We start from the raw sequence: 21,841 nt of genomic DNA, 5'->3' as shown, positions 1-21,841 counted from the left end.
CAGCAATAACACAGGGAGAAGAGACGCAGGGAAAGAAAGCCACCTGTAAAACAGATAAAGACTCTAGTAAGCCTAAAGAGACTAAGAGACCTTGGGAGGATGAAGACGATTCAGACGATGAAGAATTCATGGATCGAATATTACATGATTGGCCGCCACCTTATGCGGCAAGCGACAATGTCCCGAGCACTAGTGCGGGTCCTGGGAACCAGACGCAGGAGAAGGGAGTTACTGATACGGTACAGACTAGTGATACGGCTTAGATACAGAATGGTGTCAGGGTACCCACTGCGCCAGACATACAGATACAGTTGCAACCTCCACCGTAGGTACAGAGAATCTATCCAGACGTCCCAGTGTTGGAGACTACTACAAATCTGATAGTGCCGCCAGACCCGATATATACAAAATCGAGGATAGTGCAGATTGAGTCAACTCCGCAATTGCTGCCCCAGCAACAACTGATACCGGGGTATAATCCAGTAGCAGGTCCTGCGTTAATACCTGCCCCAGCTTCAAAGAATCAGACCTTTGGAGTCGCTGCTCCACGAGGTTTGGGACCAGGTCAGACACCCGCTGCAATATCGTTGCCAATTACTGCTGGTCCACCGGTGCCATTGTACGCACAAGGTAAGCCTGGTGTATGTGATCAGGGAGTAATGGCCCAAGATGTGCTAAGAGGAGGGTCCATAGGAACCCCTCAGTTAATGGCCCCAGGAGAACAAGCAGTCGAAAAACCAAGGTCTTTGATAGACCTTAGCCCAGTTGAAGCACCATTGGAAGCAATGAGACAGGCAGGGCTAGGGGGTGTTAACCTCACAGACAATAAGTACGAACGCTTCACAATCGCCAATGATGCATGCAGGGAACATTTCATTGCAAGGTTTTACAGTACAACAGTTAAATGAGTGGTTAGAGAAGACCTATGCTTCACAGAAGACTACAGTGACTGCAGTAGAACCGGAAACGATAGGGAGAGAGGAGTACCTGACTTTTGTGAGACTGGGGGTGGAAGCTGCTGAACTAGTGGAAGGAACAATGGGGGTAAACAGGTTAGAATCATACACAGAAGCAGAATTGAGATATCTGTGTCCTAAGATTACTAAAGAGGTAGGCAAGGTACATCAGAGACTAGCGAACCTAGCAGACAAGTATAACATTGATATTGAGAACACTAAACATTTGAAAAGAAATTACAGGCTAGACTTTGATTCAAAAGACTTTGCAGTATTTCTTTTAAATGTGCTTTCATTCCGGCAGACCTCATATGCTCAAAGTGCGCAAATCTGGGGAGCATTAGAAAAGTGGGAAGGCAGATGGGCAAAGAAAAGAGATAAGGAGAAAGGTGACAGTCCAGGGTCGAGTCAGGCTAAAGCTTCACCCGATACGGAATCGGTAAAAATACTACCCATGAGAGAAACAGCTGGTGGAGTTTTAATTCATGTGCCGTGGTCCACAGGAGACATCCTATCTTTTACTAATGATTATCCCAGATTGAGGGAGAAACGGATTGAGTGGTTCCAACAAACAGATAGGTTTGTGAAGCTTGCAAAGTGTCTCTGGGAAGACTTGAATACCCTGTTTGAGATCATTGTTCTGCCAGATTTGTGGCTCGAGTGCAAGAGAGGGGTAGACTGGCCGACAAAGGAGCTGGCAAGGGATAAGGTGACCGGAACTCCCTCTGAGGAAGTGATGAAGTACTATCATAAAGTGATTGAATTTTTGAAGCAGAAGGTGTCGCCGAAGGTGACTGATTGGCAGAAAATCAACCGGACCTCACAGGAGGTTAAGGAATCAATACATGCTTACTATGAGAGGTTGTTAAAGGCATTCAAACATTATAGTGGTACTGAGACCATTGAGCCGAAAGACATGAACCATCTCATGTTTAGATTTGTTGAAGGGCTGAGACCAGAGCAAGATGATTAAGAATCATTTGATTTGTTGGCAAGCAAAGCCGATTGACGAGGTGTTGCAGTATGCGAAATACTGTAGTGACGAAATTGAGCTGAAGCAGAAAAGGTTGAAGGAGAAAGTGATGGTGATGGTGATGCAGATAAGGGCTGCACAGGCTGGTATCCAGGGAAATGGAGTTCAACAGATGATACAGCAGCAACCGCAAGGGAATGGTGTGTTTACCTCTCGGTTATGCCTGAGAGGTTGAGGTTTTGTGAATCGCCGTCCAGACCTGAATACTGTTGTGATTCAAAATGATGCACAAGGGATGAAAAGGATGTCACCATGTCACGCGTGCTGGGGGGTGGGGCATTGGAAGCGGGAATGCCCGAATGTGGTGCAGGATGGTGTTGTTCAACAAAGCACTAATGTCGGTACATTGCAAAATATGAAAGGTCCAAAACTGAGAAATCAAAACCCGAACTTCCAAAATAACATGATTCAGATGCAAGGGTTACAGCCCATGAAGCAAATGCAAATGCTGCGTGTTCAGCCAGCACAAATGCAGCAAGTACAACAGCAGGTTCCCATGGTACCTAGACAGCAAATGCAATTACCAATGGCTCCGATGGGACAGTAACAGGTGATGCTTCCTCAGCAGGTCACAGGTCAGGTGATGAGTCAAGATAATACAGTACAGAAATTCCCATTGCGTGGTGAAGATGGAATGAATGAAGAGTGGTCAGATGACAGCTCAGATAGCGAAGAGTGCAGGCTTGCAGCATCCCTAGAGGTAGATCAGAGGGGACCCTATGTAGAAGGAAAAGTAATGGGTCACAAGGTTTCATTCTTGGTTGATACCGGAGCTACAAGCTCTACAGTCAGAAGTGCAGAGGTTCCGAAATTACCACTTTCGGGGCGTACCATAAGGGTGGTCGGAGTAGCAAACCAGTACTAAACAAATCCGATTACAGATCCAGTGCAGGTTGAGATCGGCAACTTCCAGGGACTGCATAAGTTTGTAGTCTGCGATTCGAGTCCAGTATCCCTACTGGGAAGAGACTTACTGTGCAAGACAAAATGTTCGATTACCTGTTCTAATGATGGAATCGAAGTACAGACAAACAGTGATGATGAAGGGGATGATGGTCAGTTCTTCATTTGTAGTTCCTGTCTCTAACTCTGAGATTACCCCTTCATTACATTGTTCCCGATGCTTACAGTGATTGACCTACCTGCCGAGTTACAGGGAACGGTGACAGAGAAAGTGTGGGATTTGACAGGAAAGGAAGTGGGATTGATAAAAGGAGTAGAGCCAGTTAAAGTAGAAGTGAAACCAAATGCAGTGTTTCCCCAGGTTCTGCAGTATCATATGGCACAAGATATTCTTATTCAAGTGTCACAAATAATTGCAGACTTTGTGAAACAGGGAGTCCTGAAGGAAGTATTGAGCAGCCCATGTAATTCACCGATAATGGGCCTGAAAAAGCCTTGTGGGAAGGTTCGAATTGTGCAGGATTTGAGAAAAATAAATGAGATTGTGGTAAAATTTGCTCCATAGTACCCAATCCAGCAGTGATTATGTTTCAGGTCCCGTGTGATGCTGAATGGTTCACCGTTGTAGACCTGTCACAACCTTTCTTTTCGATACCTCTTCACGAGGACAGACAGTTTTTATTCAGTTTCAAATTCCTGGACAAGGTGTACAGTTGGTGCAGAATTCCTCAAGGGTTTTCTGAGTCACTGTCCATCTTCAATCAGATATTGAAAAAGGACTTAGAATCCTTAGTGCTGCCTTTTAACTCGACTCTAGTGCAGTACATTGATGACTTGCTGATTGCATCCAAGACAAGGGATGACTGTAGGTATGACAATTGCTTTACTGAATCATTTGGGAAAGAATGGACATAAAGTGTCACCCAAGAAGCTGCAGTACTGCCAGAAAGAGGTGAAATACTTAGGACACTTTATTGAAAGAGGGTCCAGGAGAATATCGAACGAAAGAATAACAGCCATTTTGCAGATGAACCCCCCAACAACAAAGAGAGATGTCAGGATGTTTTTGGGAATGGTGGGCTACTGTCGCCAGTGGATACCCAACTTCTCGGTTATCTCAAAACCTTTGATAAAGCTGACAGGTAAAGAGATCAAGGATGAACCATATACCATAGCCTTATCCAAAGAAGAGCTTGAGTCATTCATGGAATTGAGAGAGTGCATGTGCAGGGCACCAGCTTTGGGTATGCCTGTGCAGGGCACCAGCTTTGGGTATGCCTGATTACACAAAGCCTTTTCTACTGTTTTGTCATGAATGTGATGCTTGTTCTTTGTCTGTCTTAACACAGGTCCATGGAGGTGCAAATCGCCCTGTAACATATTTTTCAGCTACCTTGGACCCCGTTGCAGCAGCCGTACCGGGTTGTTTGCGCGCAGTTGCAGCAGTTGGTCAGAGCCTCATGCAGTGTGAAGGCATGGTAATGGGATATCCCCTAACAGTAATGGTTCCGCATTCAGTTGAAATTTTGTTGACTCGAACCAAAACTCATATTTGGTAAGACGAGCATTTGTCATGTGATGAGACAATTATACTTGGGTCACCTAATGTTTTGCTCAAACGATGTACTGTGTTGAACCCAGCAACTCTACTTCCTGCTGAAAATTCTGAGGTTAATAATGAAGAGGAAGTTGAGCACAATTGTCTTGAGGTAACAGAACTATGTACCAAGCCACGACCTGATATTCAAGATACACAGTTAAAAGAAAATTAATGTATTATGTTTTTGATGGATCTTGTTTGAGAGACTCAGTCGGAATGCTGAGAGATGGTTACGCTGTATGTACCACAGCTGGTATCATCGAAGCTTCCTGGCTCGAGAGGGTGTTTTCCGCACAAGTGGCAGAGCTAATTGCCCTTACTACGGCATGCCACGCAGCTGAGAATCTGAGAGTCACTATCTATACTGACAGCAGATACAGATTTGGAATTGTACATGACTTTGGCCAATTGTGGTCGCAGAGAGGTTTCATGACCTCTTCTGGTTCTCCTGTGAAAAATGGTGAACAAATTAAGGATTTGTTACATGCGATTCAGTTACCTCTTGAAATTGCTGTGGTGAAATGCAATGCTCACGTTAAGTCACAAGACTTTGGGGGTTATTCCAACTTTGGGGGAAGTGGTAATCCGTCCCAAAAGTGATGGTAAAGTGACGGATATACCACCAGCCGTATTACGAGTCCATTATATCCTATGGAACTCGTAATACGGCTGGTGGTAAATCCGTCACATTTGGGACGGATTACCACCTCCTCCAAAGTTGGAATAACCCCCTTTGTGTCCATGGGAAACAGTTATACAGTTCAATGCGCAAAACCTTGCGACTTGATCTGCATATCGTTCAAGGATCAGTGGGAATTATTACCGCAAACTGAAATGACACATGCTTGAATCTTGCATTAAGGGTGGTCGATACACTAGATGAGCTAAAGACACTACAGGGTCGTGCTAGCAAAGAAGAAAAAATCTCTTGGCAAAGAATGCAATGTGTGCAGAGGGCAGACGACTTGTGGGTCTCAGAGGAGGGGAAATTAGTTTTGCCAAACAGTCTTCTGTCACAATTCGCTAGGCTCTACCATAGACAGGCTCACCTCGTTAGAGATGCAATGATCAGGTCATTCAAAATCGATTGGTTTAACCCAAAGTTCAGACATGCCGCACAGGTTACATGTCACAGGTGCATCATCTGTCAACAGATGAATGCCGGAAAAGGGGCTGTGGTAACTTTGAGCCACATAGGGAGAGCTGGTGGTTCATTTAGCAAGATGCAAATGGATTTCATTGAAATGCCTGTTTGCGGAGGATTGAAGTACGTGTTGGTGATTGTGTCTGTTTTCAGTCACTGGATTGAAGCTTACCCCACACGTAGAAATGACAGTCTCACAGTTGCAAAGCTACTGCTTAGGGAACTAATACCCAGGTTCGGGTTTCCGGTCTCTATAGAATCAGATAGGGGCAGACACTTTGACAATGAGGTGATTAAGCTCTTGTGTGCCGCATTAGACATTGAACAGAAGCTGCACTGTAGCTACCACCCTGAAGCATCAGGATTAGTGGAGCAAATGAATGGTACCTTGAAATCAAGAATGGCCAAGATGTGCGCAGCTACCAATATGAAATGGCCAGATGCATTACCTTAGTGCTGATGTCAATGAGGAACACCCCTGATTAGAAGACAGGACTATCACCCCATGAAATCCTCATGGGCAGAGCTATGAGGTTACCTGCAGTACCTGCAAATGCTCTAGTAAATATTACAGATGATATGGTGTTGGACTACTGCAAAGGCTTGGCTGATGTGATTCGCTCTTTCTCTCACCAGGTAGAAGCTAACACATTGCCACTGATCGGTGATCCAGGTCACACCCTACAAGCCGGTGACTGGGTGGTTGTCAAGAAGCACGTGAGAAAGTAGTGTTCAGTGCCACACTGGAAGGGGCCATATCAAGTAATTTTGACAACAACCACTGCTGTGAAATGTGCAGGCATTCCAAACTGGATCCATGCCAGTCACACAAAGAAGGTAACGTGTCCAATTGATGAGAAACTTGAAGTTTTCGGCATAACAGTTCTAGAGAGGGAAGTCTCAGGGCCAGAAAACAGCCAAGAGGGAACTGAGACCGCAGGAGAGCACACTGAGAACAGCCTAGTCCCTCAAACAGTGAACGAGTTCGAGAGAGTTGACAATGTGCCTATCTCAGTAGAGGCAGCAGGAGAACTAAATCAAAAAGAGGTTCTCCCAGAAATAGACGGATACGGGTTAGAACTTGAAACCGTTACAGATCCAGAAGAAGAAGAAGGGGAAATAATAGAAAGAGACCAAAGTACTCGGGCATCCCCTGAGCCAGTTGCAGGTCCATCAAGAGAAAACACCATATTACAAGAGGAGGGTGCTGTTCAGCGTCCTGAAAAGACAAATCGGAAGAAGACGCATAAGGGAGATAACTGGCCAGCGAAACAGGCTGCAAAAGCAAGAAGCGTACCAGGTGAAACAATAACAGAAGAGACTGATACATCCCGAATAGAAGATCTGAGTGAAGGAGAATTGCAAGGTGAACGCAGACTAAAAAGAAAGAGAACTGTAAATAGAAGGTATGCAGGTCCTGAATGGGCATATGCAACAACATCTGAATGGCTACAAGAATTCTTAGCGTTCTGTTTTGATCGAGAAGTACCAGGCCAATACTACGGTACCTGAAGTAACTCAAAGAAAAATACTTTGTTAAAATCGAAAACTGAAAAACTAAAGAAAAGAGACTTATAAATTACCAGATGAGACACTGATAACCTGATTTGACTTTGAGAAACCTGATTATGACAAGCTGCTAACCTGATTTGACTTTGAGAAACCTGATTATGACAAGCTGCTAACCTGATTTGACAAAGGGGTCTTTGAGTGAGTGAAACGCTGTAAATATACGCAGAGAAAAAAGAAAAAAAAAAGAGTTTATATCGTCCTCAAGTTGTTTGTTATTCTGCTATCTAATTCTTTACAGACATGGCTTATAATAGAGGTAGTAACAAGAAGGGTAAGGTGTGTGGTTGGTTGAGTCTTATAATAGGTATTGTGTGTGCAATAATAATTGTAGGAGTGATTGTGGGAATGCCGTGGTTGGATAAGAAAGCAACTAACACTGCTTCAAAACCTGAGACTACACCATTTTCATCCTGCTCAAACTTTTCCCACGGTGTTAAACACTTGCATGAGGGAACTAATTCAAAGGGGGAACTTTCTACTAATGTCTTCTATCGCTTGCTGAATGAGTATGTTGAGACCATGGATGCGAAAAACTTATGTGTGTACAAAGATTCCTTCATCAGTGCAAGAAGGGGTCACCTATCATAGCCTTCCGCTAACTTATGGGATAAGCTGTAGCTTGCTACTAACAAGATTCTATAATCAAGAGCATGTGCAATACTTCTATTCAAATCTGGATGTTGTGTTTTCTTTTGTGCCTGTGATTGAGTTTCTGAACAAGTTAGCTAAGGAGCATAGTATAAAAATAGTTAGAGGCTTCTTTGAACCGGCGCTTACTTTTGGGATAGCTTATGCACACCGCAACAATCTGACCTGCCTATTGACACCTGTAGAGAAAAGCTTCTTAAATCATACTGATGATAGACGCAAAGCATTAAAGGAAAGATTAGAAAAGGGGCTAGAGAAACGCACATTTGCAAATGATTATGCTTACACCGCAATAAAGACACAAGGCAAATTAGCTATAGATGCATTACATGTAGGGATGCTTTGTATACTGTATATAGGCCAAAATCTGAGCATGACACTTTATTTGTGGGAACGAGTGAATGCAGACATGTGTTTTTGTTTCAGAGTAAATGGACATTTGTGTTAAATGGACAGGATCCAGCGATCACTGGGATCTATTACATCTGTGGACTTAATGCTTATTACTGTCTCCCTAAGGGATGGTATGGGACATGCTATTTGGGAATAGATTTCCCAAAGATTTACCAGATTGATGACTTAAAGCAAATACCTAAAACGTCTGAATTACAACATGCTAGACAAAAACGAGAGACAGCGGCTGCTGTCATTGGTGACATATTTGGAGCCATAATCCCTTCAGTAGGGGTTATCTTGAACTCCATAAAGATTCAAAGGTTGCCTACTATTGTGGATAACATGCTGAACATTTTTACAGGGGCTATACTCCTGATGGATACTGAACTTGCTGCGGAAAGAGCTATGACTCTTCAAAATCGGCTTGCTTTAGACATTCTTTTAGCAAAGACTGGCGGAGTCTGCAAGATGCTCAACGAGCGTCATTGTTGCTCATTTATACAGGACAATAGTAAAAAGATTAGAGGTATGCTTACTAACCTAACTAAAGACAGTGCAGATTTGAAAGATTTGAAGGAACCTGGAGTGTGGGAGAATTTTGGAAAAGGAATTGCCAGAGTAGGGTGCTGGTTTAGCAATATTTTGAATGGGGTACTTGCAAAAATATTAGGGGGTCTATTAATCGTTCTGGCCTGTCTTTTAGGATTATGGGGAGCATGCAAAATTAATGATAAAATTAAAAGAAATTGGACAAAGAGAACCAGGAAAAATGAAGAAAGTGAAATGGAGAAAATTGTCAACGAAATTTGGGAAAGTTCACATAAGGGACAAGATGTTGAAATGCGCATTATGCATAAGGTGAAAAATTAAGTGAAAGGTCAAAGGGAAAGGTTTGTGTGATGACGAACGTCATCAGAGGAGGGACTGAGAGAGCGTAGCTTATATAATCTATATTAGCATGAAATGTTTATGAATTAATGTGTGATGATGCTGCATAAAAACTATAGTGATAGCAAATTTTGCTTAAACGTGCACTTGAATTGTGACCACGATGAGTGGCCACCAATGTATACGCAAACTAATAATAATGATTAAAATGTTTTTGTTACGTTCAATTGAGTTTATACTAACATTTGCGTTATTAAATCTGTATTGAAAACCTCATAGGCCTTAAGTTAGCATGAGCTGCAGCTTAGCTGCTCGGCTCTCATATTAAATGCATTTTTCTATTTTTCAGTGTGCTGACTCACAGGGTACATGACCCTGCAAGTTCTTTTTGGAAGATGAATGTAACCATGTAGATCCGTTTCCCACTGCTTCTCACCGTCTTGAAAACTAAATGCTATAAATGAATTGAAACAGTGTAGATTAATGTAATGTACAAGGTCATTCAAACCGAGAAAGACAATGGAACTGCTGACCAAAAGATGTACAAAGAATTGCCAAGGGATGAAGTAACACCGGATGTGCCACCTCTGAAGACGTCAATTATGAAGACCAATCAAAGACTTGTAAACAAATATGGGGTGAAGATTAGGATTACCTAATGTGTTATACGATAGGTTAAAGATAGTGGGGTATAGCAAATGTCCAATAGAATTTTGGGGGAATGTACTATGAAAAAGGGATAAAAACCCATGTCACAGAAAGGTCATTTAGGCGAGTTAGGGAATGCTATTGATTTTATCCAGAAACTCTGTCACTCTGTTTGGTGACTTGAGATTTTATTAAAACTTACTTAGTTTGCCCATTTTACACTTTACCTCCTTATGAGGGAAGTGCCTTTGTCCCCGAGCTGAGTTCTGACTGATGGCGATTTGACTGATGTCCTGAAGACGAAGACTGACCCTGTGCGCTGACCTAATCTTTGGAGGGTAATTGTGACAATGCATTTGTAATTTGTCTGTTTGCTTTTCCTTTCTAGGTACCAACTGCTTGCCTTTTGACAGAGACCTTAGCTAGATGTTTTCCAAATTAGTGTTCTAAATTGTTTTGCATGAAGCCCAACATGCTAATGCCAATCAGTGGTTAGGATAGGTGTTCACCTAAACTGACGCAACTAGACAAACGACCAAGACTATGTTTTGTTGAACTGACGCGATATTGACACTCTGCTAAACTTGATCTATGTTCACGCTGTGTTATGTTTTGATGTTTATGATTCTCGCGTTAATGAAATCTTATCACAGTTGCCATATCGTGACTATGCTATTATGTTTCTTGGTGTTGAGATTAACTCATTTGCTCTTAGATTGTAACTAATAGGGAATAAAACTCATAAAATTCTACTAAACTGGTGTGGTTCTTCATGGCTGCAAGGTCATGGTAGCGTCATTGAATTGATTAAGGACTTTGACTAAAGTGAAATGCATTGTTGTGGTAAATATTGATGACATTATTGATGTATTGATTGATATATTGATTAGCTATCTCCTACGGTGTCTCTCAACTGGGTCAAAAGATTCATTGGCCTAAAACCAGCTCATTAGGACCACCAAAAAACTTGCCCTGGAACAACGCATCAATAAAAACACCCACAACAGCAAGGAACCTTTCACCGTCATTAAACAGTTCACCAACCCCAACTCCACCGACATCCCCTGTCGCAAGAACTCTGCAAAAACCTCACCAACTACTTCCACCGTAAGATCGCAGACATTTACGACAGCTTCACCACCTAGGGCTCCTCCACTACTCTCACCACCAGCCCATCGACTGAAGCGTCACCACGCCCCCGCCCTCCTCCGCTGGAACAACATCACAGACAATGGAGCCCACACCATCATGGAAACCATCCAATCATCAGCACCCATCGACCCCTGCCCTCACCACATCTTCAACAAAGCCAGCAACATCATCGCACCCAAACTCCGGTGTACCATAAACCGCTCCTTCAAAACCGCCACCTTCCCAGAGAGTTGGAAACACGCCGAGATCAACCGTCCACTGAAGAAATCCACCGCCGACCCGTCAGACCTCAAGAACTACCGGCCCATCTCCCTGCTCCCCTTTCTGGCCAAAGTCATCAAGAAGGCGGTCAACAAACAGCTCACTGCCTTCCTGCAAGCCAAAAATATCCTGGACCCTTCTCAGTCAGGATTCAGAAGCAACCACAGCACAGAGACGGCCCTTCTCGCTGCCACAGATGACAGCCGCATCCTCCTTGACTGAGCTGAGACCATCATCCTCCTGGACCTTTCTGACACCTTTGACACAGTCTCACATGCAACACACCCATCTCCACGACACCGGCATCAGAGACTCAGCACTGCAATGGCTCTCCTAGTTCCTCACTGGCAGAACACAGAAGGTCTGACTTCCCCCCCCCCCCCTTTCTCTCAGAAGCTACCAAGATCAGCTGCGGCATTCCCCAAGGATCCTCGCTGAGACCAACCATCTTCAACCTCTACATGACCCCACTGGCCGCCATCGTCATGAGCCATGCACTCAACATCATCTCCAATGCCGATGACTCCCAACTGATAGTCTCCCGCACCAACAACCCGACCACTGTCAAGAACGATTTCCACAAAGGAATGAAAGCAGTCGCTGCCTGGATGAAAAACTGTTGCCTCAAACTGGAACAATTCCCATTGGCCCACTGCCCTCGGAAACACCCCCACCCCCACAGACCATGCCCGCAACCTTGGCGTCACCTAAGTCCATTGAGCGCGATGACAGGTGAATGCCGTCTCATCAGGCTGCTTTCACACCCTGCACATGCTTTGAAAAATCTACAAGTAGATCCCTACCGGTGCCAGAACCACAGTCATCCAGGCCCTCATCAGCAGCCGCCTCGACTATGGCAATGCACTCTACGTCAGAACCACCGCCAAGACTCGGAAAAGACTACAATGCATCCAGAACATCTCTGCCCATCGCATCAAGAACGCCCCACGACACAGCCACACCTCCGCCCTTCTGAGAGACCTACACTGGCTGTCTATTAACAAGAGAATCACCTTCACGCTCCTGACCCATGCCTACAAGGCCCTACACAAAACCAGACCAGCCTACCTCAACCGCAGACTCTCCTTCGCCACTCCCGCCAGACAACTCAGCTCCGCCGACCAGGCCCTCGCCAACATCCCCCGCATCCGGAAGACCACAGCCGGAGGAAGATCCTTTTCCCATGTCGCAACCAAGACCAGGAACACTCGCCCCATCCGCCTCAGGCAGTTCCCCACCCCGCCACAGTTCAGGAAGGACCTCAAGATTTGGCTCTTCGACTGGTTCTCAGCACCCCCCAACCTACCCCAGCGCCTTGAGACCCTCACGGGTGAGTAGCCACGCTTTACAAATCCCTGATTGATCAACTCCATTCTTAGGACATTCAATCAAAGTAGTTGCAGTTTGCGCACTGACATTTACCGAATCCATTCTGTTTTTGCGAACCAACCTATGTACTAATAGGTCGGTTCGCTAAAACCTGTAGTGGGTTGCAATTATATCAACCTGTTTTGTTCTGTTATGTTATGCAGATTTGTAGAGTGCAAGATTTCCCAGGCGCTCAGCAGGTGTGAGTCCAGTGGAACTACTCGAAAAACCAAGTCTTTAGCTTTTTATGGAATTGAAGAAGTGAGTAGGAGGCTCTTATGTGCAGTGGCAGGTTGTTCCATGTTTTAGGCGCAATGTAGGCAAAGGCTTGACTGCCAGATCTGGTTTTCCGTATGCGTGGGATTTGTGCAAGTATAGTCCGGGTGAGAGGAAGTATCTGGAAGGTTTGTGAAAGCAGATGCCATTGTTGAGTATGGTGGGCCAGTGTTATGTAGTGCCTTTAAATGGTGGGTGAGGAGTTTGATATGAACCTCATGAATACTATTGAAGCAGTTCGCAAATTGAGACCCTCTGTGAATATCAACCATCACAGGGATGCTGGGCTGCTAGGGACAGCACACCACCATGTCTGTGATTGCTTTTAAGTTAAACATTTTTTAATACAACCTGTTTTCCTTAAAGGAAAATAAGATGCATTAAAAAAAAATTAAAACAAAAACTTGTAACTGACATTATTAAGGGTTATAAGTGGTTCACTGGACAGGGTCTATTCTTAAATTTTGTTTTCCAACATTCACAAAGGAGAAGGGACCCCAGGGGTCACATTACCACTTGCAAATGCCTTACATCTACTTTTCGGTAGTCTGTAAACTGTTATTAAAACCCAATTTTGTGGAAATCTAGTTAATGAATTAAATTGACAAACTGAATTGATAAATAGGCTTGCACCACTCAAAGCATTACCAATTCAGCCCAAAAGTACCCTTTTTAAGTTATGTTGCAATACGTTATTTTCTTCTCACGCTACTAATCTGTTTTAAATCCATATGCAAAGAAGCGACCACTTACCTCCAAAGAAGGTTGCCTTGAGGGTGCGCCCCATGATCAGCTGGAATGGGTCAACAGCAAAACCATGGTCATTAAATGCCACTCCAAGTGCGCATGTTCCCCATCCTACTGTGGTGCACTCAAGCGCCGCTCTCTGAAACAGAATCAGCAACAGTGAGAAAAGAAATTTGGACCTTTATGACTGCAGAGGTGAAGCATAACACAAAACTCTACACTCGGGGGACAGAGAATTGACAAATCTGACACAAAAAGAGATCTTACATCTCACATGTTGCCACAATGTGTCACAAGATATCAGCTCTCCTCACACAGGCACTCAGTTAGGAGCCATGATCACACTATGTGGGCGCAATTAGCTGTCGTCCCCTGCAGAAAGCAGGTTCCCAGCTAATTGTTCTGCTGCCCTATGCAGCTGATATCCATTACTGGGTGTGAAACTTTCCCAGGACATTCCCCAGGCAGCCTCAGAACCTTAGTTTTTTTCGGAGTTGTGGGTGCGAGGCATGGAATTTAAAGTGCCCCAGGCTGTGCTCTGCACATGGTCATGGCCCCACCAAGACCCTACCCACTCCTCACACAGTGAAAACTTTGCATGGGCTGGATAGCTTTCGTTTTGCAGACCCGCCAACGTGTGCAAAGACCCTACCAATCAGAAGTACCTAAGCAAATTTAATGGTCTGGAAGATCTATTGATCTGTTGTTAGTTAATTCTGTTTTGTTTTCATTATTTTCGGGACAACAATTCTAAACTTAGAAATGATTAGGCCGATTGCTGATTGGAAATGGCACTAACTTCTAAGTACAAACCACTGATCTGTAAACTTCAAAACTGTGATGCCTGGTATGGTTGATTAATAAATTTAAATCTTCTATACATTGTGCCTTCTAGAAATGTGAGTTCAGGTAAATCGATGACTCTGTAAGTGTAAATATGCAGAGTGATGCTAACGCAAGCATGAATGTTTATCTATAATTCGAACTAGCAAATCAGCTTTCTAAAATCATGTAGTTTGTGCGCATGTGCAGGCTTTTCAATCACATTTTCACAACCGCTCACATTTGTATCCTTCATTGGAGGCACGTCAGTGCACTTGGGGAAAAATAAAATGTGGCAATGCTGCTTTTTCTACAGGTTTTAGCAGCTGCCTCTGCACTATTCAAAGCACAACCTTGCACTTAGTTTAATTTGATTACCTTAGCTATGTTGATGGCAGCTCCATAGCTAGTGGAAAATCCACAGCCAATCAAACACACTTTATCCAGTGCGGCGGTATCATCAATTTTGACGACAGAGGTCTCAGCACACACGGTGTACTGAGAGAAGGTACTGGTGCCCATGAAGTGGTAGATCTGCTTTCCCTTGCATGTAAAGCGGCTGGTGTTGTCGGCCATCAGGTCTTGATCAGAAATGTCAGTTTTGATTTTGCTTAAGCAAAAAAACACTCATATCTGTCAACACAATGAAACAATGTAAACCTAACTGCAGCAGAATGTGAACATAGTAGCAGAACAGTTGCTGCAACCAGCCACCAGGGCAAGATTTATACAAGGATTGCGTTACCATGGCATCACATAAAGGTGACACAAGTGCAATGCAAGCCTTAAGGAAGATATACTATGCAACACAGGTCCACCTTGCATGTCTCTGTGTGGCATAGTAAATCTGGAGTAACACAAGGCAGCACAAGTTGCTGACATGTTATTGGGAAGACACTCCATTGGTTGATCCTGGGTGTTCCCATATAGCAGCCCATGATTTTGGCACATCCCCAGATTTACTAACATTATTAAACCAGGGAATGCGTAAAAATTTGACATTTTCCTAGGGAGGTTTTTCCTCTTTCTACATGTGCTTCAGTTTGCAGCACACGTTGAGAGAAAAAAGTCTTAAGAGTGTTTGTGCAGGAAGGGACATATTCCTGCACAAAACACAATCCTGCCTGCAAAACAGGCCCCTTTGCACCATGGTACAAAAATGCCTGTGTTGGCACTAGGCTACACTGTGTGTCAATGCAGAGAGAGAGAGCATTAATGCACCATATTGTCATGACCTCTCTGTGTGACACAGTACAGCAAGTTATCTTGCTGAGTTGAACTGCATTACATCTTTGTAAATCTGGCCCTGGGTCGTGTTGAGAGGGCCCTGGTGCATTGATGGTAATTCTGGACCGCAGTGTTAGCTATACTTAGGGTTCCACTATCGTTGGTGGGATGGAATTAATGCAGATTCCAGGTAGAACCCTGATAATTTCCTGAGTAATGAGAAATTGCCAATGGAATCAGTAATTGGTCCTTTGATTCACCAGGAAATTCCTCATTACCTCCTTGTCAGCTTCTTTCCTTCAGCCCTAACTGAATTTGTGAAGGTCCAGTTCCCTGGAGACAGAAATAGGTCAATTAGAGAAGATCAATTTCCCTTTTATTTATTCTTCTCCCTTCTTAACAATAACTTCCTCTTCTGTCTGCTTTGATTTTTTCCAATATAGAACAGATACACGGAGGCGAGGTTCCCTGGATGTTGTGCTTTATCAATTTTGCAAATTAAAGGCCATGTAATGCATTTGCCTGTTCCTTCTTGGGGCTTGTCTTTACTTTTGATGGCCGTTATAATGATCTCCCTTTGAACCTCTTTTTTCTCCTTTTGAATTTTTGTCTCTATAAGCTTAATTCCTTGTGGCTATAACTTGTACTTGAAGGGTGAGTGTTCTTTGGGGCCTTATTATGCCTTGCCTCAAATTTACAGGTCTTTTTGTCCAACTTTTACCTGTATGTCTCATCAAAACAGGAACTAATTATCCTGCACAATGCATTCTCCTTAAGAGGTAGATTTACATTAACATATCCTGTATGTTCACAGAGCCTTTAACAATATGTCCAGACCATACTTTGTTTTGTTCTTAAGATGTTGTTTATGTCCGATTCAGGCCTTCTGGAAAATGGGTATAAGCCCACTGTCAGTACCCTACTCTTTTGGATCAAGTTTGTAACTATCACAGTCTATTCTGATGGTAACTTATTCAGTACAGATCAAGGGTAGATCAACTACACCAGTAGCACATGGAGTTGAAATTAAAGAAATACGAGTGATGTGACATTTTCTGTACCTGACACTTTCGTAAAACATTATAATATAGTAGTGCACAATCCAATGGTGAACAACAGACTAAGAGTATTTCCCTCCGCCAAGACCTAAATCAGGTCCTGTCACTTATAAAGTGGAGAGCCAATACTTTTCCCCAAACCAGGGTAGGGGAATCATTAACACAAGCCAAAAAGATAGGAAGTACAGTTATTTATATATAAGAGAAAAAGAATTGAGGCAAGGACGCAGCCCTGGTGCACACTTTGGTCCACAGGGAAAGCCTCAGTTAATTCTCCATTCGTACCGTATCCAACCTTTGCAAAATTATCCTCATAAAGCAGTCAATTTAAGTGCAAAAGGTTTGGAGGGGTGTCCATCCCAAGGAGCACCTCCTACAACTTCCCTCTGGGCACGATGTCAAAAGCGGCACACAGATCAATAAATGGCACAAAAAGTTCATCCTTGGCCAGTTCCACCATCTTCCATTTACCAAGAGGAACTGAAGGCCAGAGCAACTGCACAAATCCTGCACCTAAATCCTGCTTGCAGGCCCAACCGTATATGTTTTTCCTCGCACGAGCTCAACAACCACTCAAGAACCTGCTTGCAATGTACTTTTGCTGATTATCTATCATGCAAAAGATCTTTTGCAAATTATCTATTAAACTAATTGGCGTTCCCTGGAGGGAAGGCTGGGATCCCCCTTTTTATCAATTGGCACAATCTCTGCCCCCTACATGATACTAGGATTGCCCCTTCTGTTGAAATGGACTTTGAAACCACTTTGAAGTAGGGTAGGCAGACTGCAGGATCCAATTTACAAACATCTTCTGGTACCTTGTCAAGAATCAGCACATTTCCAGGCTTAAACGAAGCCACAGCTCACTCTCTTTCCCCGGTATTTGTTTCCCTTGAGGAAACTATCAAGTTAATTGCGTAGAGGGGCCATCAAACTGAAGATAAACTCAAATGTTAGATTAAAATCCCCTGCTGCAAGGACATAGTGGGTGCTTGAATAGTCAACTAGAGCTCTAGCCAGTAATTGTAGGGTTTTCGATTCCTGCTTATGACTACTACACCTATTAAAAATGTTGATAATCATCACGGTTTGTGTATTTGAGCGGGAGAGAATTAGCCCTTTGACATCAGGGGAATCCACATTGAGAGTCATGATTGGTGGTCTGCTAGCCCTGATTCGAACTACTCTATCCTACTCAGAGGGCCACCCAGCATTAGATTTAATAGCTGGTATACTATAACTTTTATATCAATTGGTCATTGCCCACATCGCCTGAAATAAACAAATGTCATGGCCATTGAAGAAGATGCCCCGGTTGGGATCACCTAATTTTCCCCTAATTCCTGTGATGTTCCAACTCAAGAGGGTGGTTTGTGGAGATGGGGGGGGAAATGCTGCAAGGGGTGATCCATAGCGTCCATGCAAGGGCACTCTACTGTATTGAGGGGGCAATGGAGGTGGCCAGTGGACCTAGAACACCGGGGATAGATCCATGCTCATGGTCTAAAGGCACATTTTTGGCTAGGCTAGAATTAAGACTGGGGCTGTCTAAGCGAGATGCCCCATTTCTACTGTGACCCATTGGGTTAATACAAAGTCAACCAACCTCAGTTAATGGAGAGGGAGATTCTATTAGGAAGGGGGTGTCCCGCTGGCCAACACTTGTTCCCCGTATCCAACTTTGTTGGCCTGCTGGAAGGGATGAACAGCAGGCCCATGTCTGTCCTTCATATGGCGACGGAATCAACCCAATGGTAGAAGGAAGAGATTAGATCCCGACAGTTTTGATATGTACAACTATTAAGAAGGTTGTGGACAATAGTTGAGTCCCTAAAAATTACAATGATAGTCACCTTTAAAAAGCTTAGACAAAGGCCGTACCAAATCAACCCTCCTAGCCATCAATATATGTCAGGTAGCTGACTAGAACAGGCCAGCATAGGAACAAAGCCAATGCATGGTTTTATTTTTTAGTTGGGAATAGGATTCTTCAAAACAAATTGCTACACAAGGCACATTAAATAATATGGCAACACATAGACAAGTGTCTGGTGAAAAGTTAAATGATGTTGGTTTGCACCATTGGGCTAGATCCCTGTTTAGGCAAGGTGCCCCTCCCGCCGATCCACCACCACTCACTGCCCCTTCCAATGGCCCCAGGGGGTGGTGTTCCACTCCTCCTGACTCACCAGAGGGGAAGCTATTTCTACTGGTAGGTACATCAACTGTGGACTGCAGTTGCTGGCTCACCAGAACCCCCATAGTGGACAAAGGAAGACTGGTAGTCTTATCAACCGAGAGTATATTGCAGAGTTTGGCTGTTGTGTGCTTGGTGGTTAGAGTTTGAGATTTAGAAATTAAATGACTCACTATCACACCCAAGCACTGGTATATGAGCTCCAACGTGTCCAACACGGTTCAAGTGAGCCTATTCCCCAAAGTCTATAATCCTTCATGTGCCTTAGCCAATTCCCCATCTTCAGCTGCCCCTGTGCGACCTGGGCTGGAGCGCATAGCCACTTAGATTTGGTTTTGGCAAATATCCTCTTCCTTTTGCCTCCTGTTCCTTTAGATGTCTCAGATCTCACATGGTCAGGTGTTGAATATGACAGAAGGAGCCCCAGTGCAGCTGTCTTCTTTGATGGGGCTGTGGACACACAAGGATTGAAAAGTCCTGTTCTCAAGTTAGTTCTAGGAGCCAGTGTGCCCAGGGATGTCCCAGCCACTGATGTTGTTGATAGCCTAGGTTCACAAACAAGGGGCGAGTTTGGGGAAGACTAGAGTTATAGTTGGCATTCAGTCAAGTCAATTTCCTTGCTGATGAACCCCACCGCTCTCTGGAGAAACCCATCTAGCGTGGAGCCCAGAGGCACCTTCGAACCATTCTCCAGCACTCTCCACTTCCCCAGATACAATTTGTTACAAAAAAGGAAAAAAGAGCAAACAAAACAGACGGTACCTTTGTGATGGAAAATTTAAGGAGGGTGGCCCAGCCTGGCCTCTTTCGGGCGATGACGTGGCTGTGAGAATGCACTATATAGCGTCAAATCAAGTTCCCCAGGTGATGAGGATCACAGTGACCACCTCCCTTCACTGCTCTTTTGGGATATCAAGCAGGAAGGGGGTACATCACTAGGTAAGAAAAACTGCTACTTTTTAGAGTTATGACACTGGAGATGTCATGCCAAATTACCCTATATGTTATTCTGCTACACAACACAACATTGAGAACTTTTGTAAACAAAATGTCAGTTATTCCTATATGGGTATTGAGTGTATAAAAACTTCTAGAGGCTTTGCCAATACTTTGCCCTTGTTGAGTTAAAGATATGGGGACTAAACCTGTTACATTATAAAATGGTGAAAAAACATCTGACACGTGTGTCTACAGGTTTGACACTGAAAGGTTAAATACTCCTCAGCTAGTGGTGGTAGTAGTATATGAAACTGAAATTCAAGTTCACGTTTCTCCCTCACGTGGTCAACTCTTCATTCAATTGAGCAGAAGCTCGCTGCCGCCCGGACCACGTTTTACAATTTTGAACTCAGCCCATGAGGTCTTACGAGCTTTCGCAGATAAACCCAGGTTAATATTAAACCCTTAAACAAACACAAAACTTCACTAACAGCGATACCCTTGCCATTTCAAAGACCAAAAGGGATCATAGACAAATAACTACCAAAGTCACCCAAATCTACTGCCACCCCACAACACAAATATAAAACTTGTTAGAAAAATTCAAGTTCATAGACCTCTACAGAATTAAAATCAAAACCATAATGCCAAGAGACATTCTCATAAGTAAAGGAATGGTGTCAAAAACCTGTTTTCTGCCCATATGATAAAAAGCAGGTGTAACATATGACAGCTGCAAATTACAACTGTGAGTACGCATACATGAAGCCTGTTTGGTTAATTCTAAAAAAATCTCATGTGGGAATGTGGGGACATATTTATGAGAGGCTTGTGCTGCCGAAGCGTCACTTTTTTTGACGCTTCGGAGGCACAAGCCTCTCTACCGTATCTATGAGGCCATGCAGAACCATTTTGCGTGGCTTTGCATGGCCTCATAAATATGGAGTAAGATAAAGCAGCGCCAAGTTGCCGCAATATCTTACTCGGTGCCAGGCAGGTGTTTCATAGGCGCTGCAGTAGGTTTCCCATGCAACACCCACAGATTTTGAAGCTGCCCCAGATTTACTTAATCATAAAACCTGGGAAGCGCTAAAACCTTACTCCTCCCATAGAAAGAGGAACCCAAGGAAAAATTAAAGTAGTTGTTCTATTTTTTGCCTGCTATGTGTGCTGCAGAATGGAGCAAACGCCTCTCTGATTATTTTTGTGCGGGAAAGTGTCCCTTCAAGCCCAAAAACAATCCTGCATGCAACACAGGCACCCTTGCACCTAACTGCAAGGGTGTCCGTGTTGGCGCTAGGCAGCACATTGCACTATAGCTCAGGGAGAAAGGACAGGAATTGTCTGTATTTCATAAATACAGTGCATTTCTGCCCTTTCAACATTGATGTAGGGCAGTGCTCCAAGAAGACTTGTGGCACTGTTCTATGCCAATTCGCCATAAATATGGGCCCTGTTTACTCATGTCATAAATAACCTATAACAGAGGTTCCCAACCTGTGGTCCATGGACCCCCTGGGGGACCACAAAGCCTCCTCACAGTGGTCTCTTTGCCCTGGCCACGCCAGGTAGGTTCAAGAGCAAGTGCACATTAAATCTCTCACCTTTCTTTTGGGTTTTACACAGGCAGTGTTGTTTTTGCAATCACACCCAATATGATTTTGAAAGTTGATTACATTATTTAAAAGAAAATAAGGGAGTTTGGGGTGCCAACCCCATGAAACAATTTGATGCCACTCAATGCAATTGTTATGACACTACATCTCCTGACAAAGTAACATACAGCACTGGAGCTGTCTCGGCCACAACAGACTCCAATAAGGAATTTAGTTTTTATTAAGGAGAGATGAATTCTGAAGCTCAGGGAGGATACTGTTGAGTCAATTGATTATAACTTCATATGCTAATTTATTTAAGCCTTTCTGATACTGTGTATCAATTAAACATTGAGATAATGTAACTTATTTACTACAAGTTCAAAGCTGGTGGTTACATGATCTGACTAT

At 43.7% G+C, this 21,841-nt stretch overlaps 1 long non-coding RNA gene across 1 annotated transcript in view; it reads right to left on the bottom strand.

Moving 5' to 3' along the window:
* LOC138299809 (uncharacterized) overlaps positions 1 to 21,841 on the bottom strand; it is a 282,390-nt gene that overhangs the window by 209,855 nt on the left and 50,694 nt on the right. The window contains exon 2 of the long non-coding RNA XR_011204837.1: positions 13,599 to 13,731. This is a non-coding gene — a long non-coding RNA (uncharacterized lncRNA). The remainder of the gene's footprint in view (positions 1 to 13,598; positions 13,732 to 21,841) is intronic.

Source organism: Pleurodeles waltl, chromosome 1_2, assembly GCF_031143425.1.
Source record: "Pleurodeles waltl isolate 20211129_DDA chromosome 1_2, aPleWal1.hap1.20221129, whole genome shotgun sequence".
In the NCBI taxonomy this organism is placed as follows: domain Eukaryota; kingdom Metazoa; phylum Chordata; class Amphibia; order Caudata; family Salamandridae; genus Pleurodeles; species Pleurodeles waltl.
This window is presented reverse-complemented; position numbering and strand designations above follow the sequence as displayed.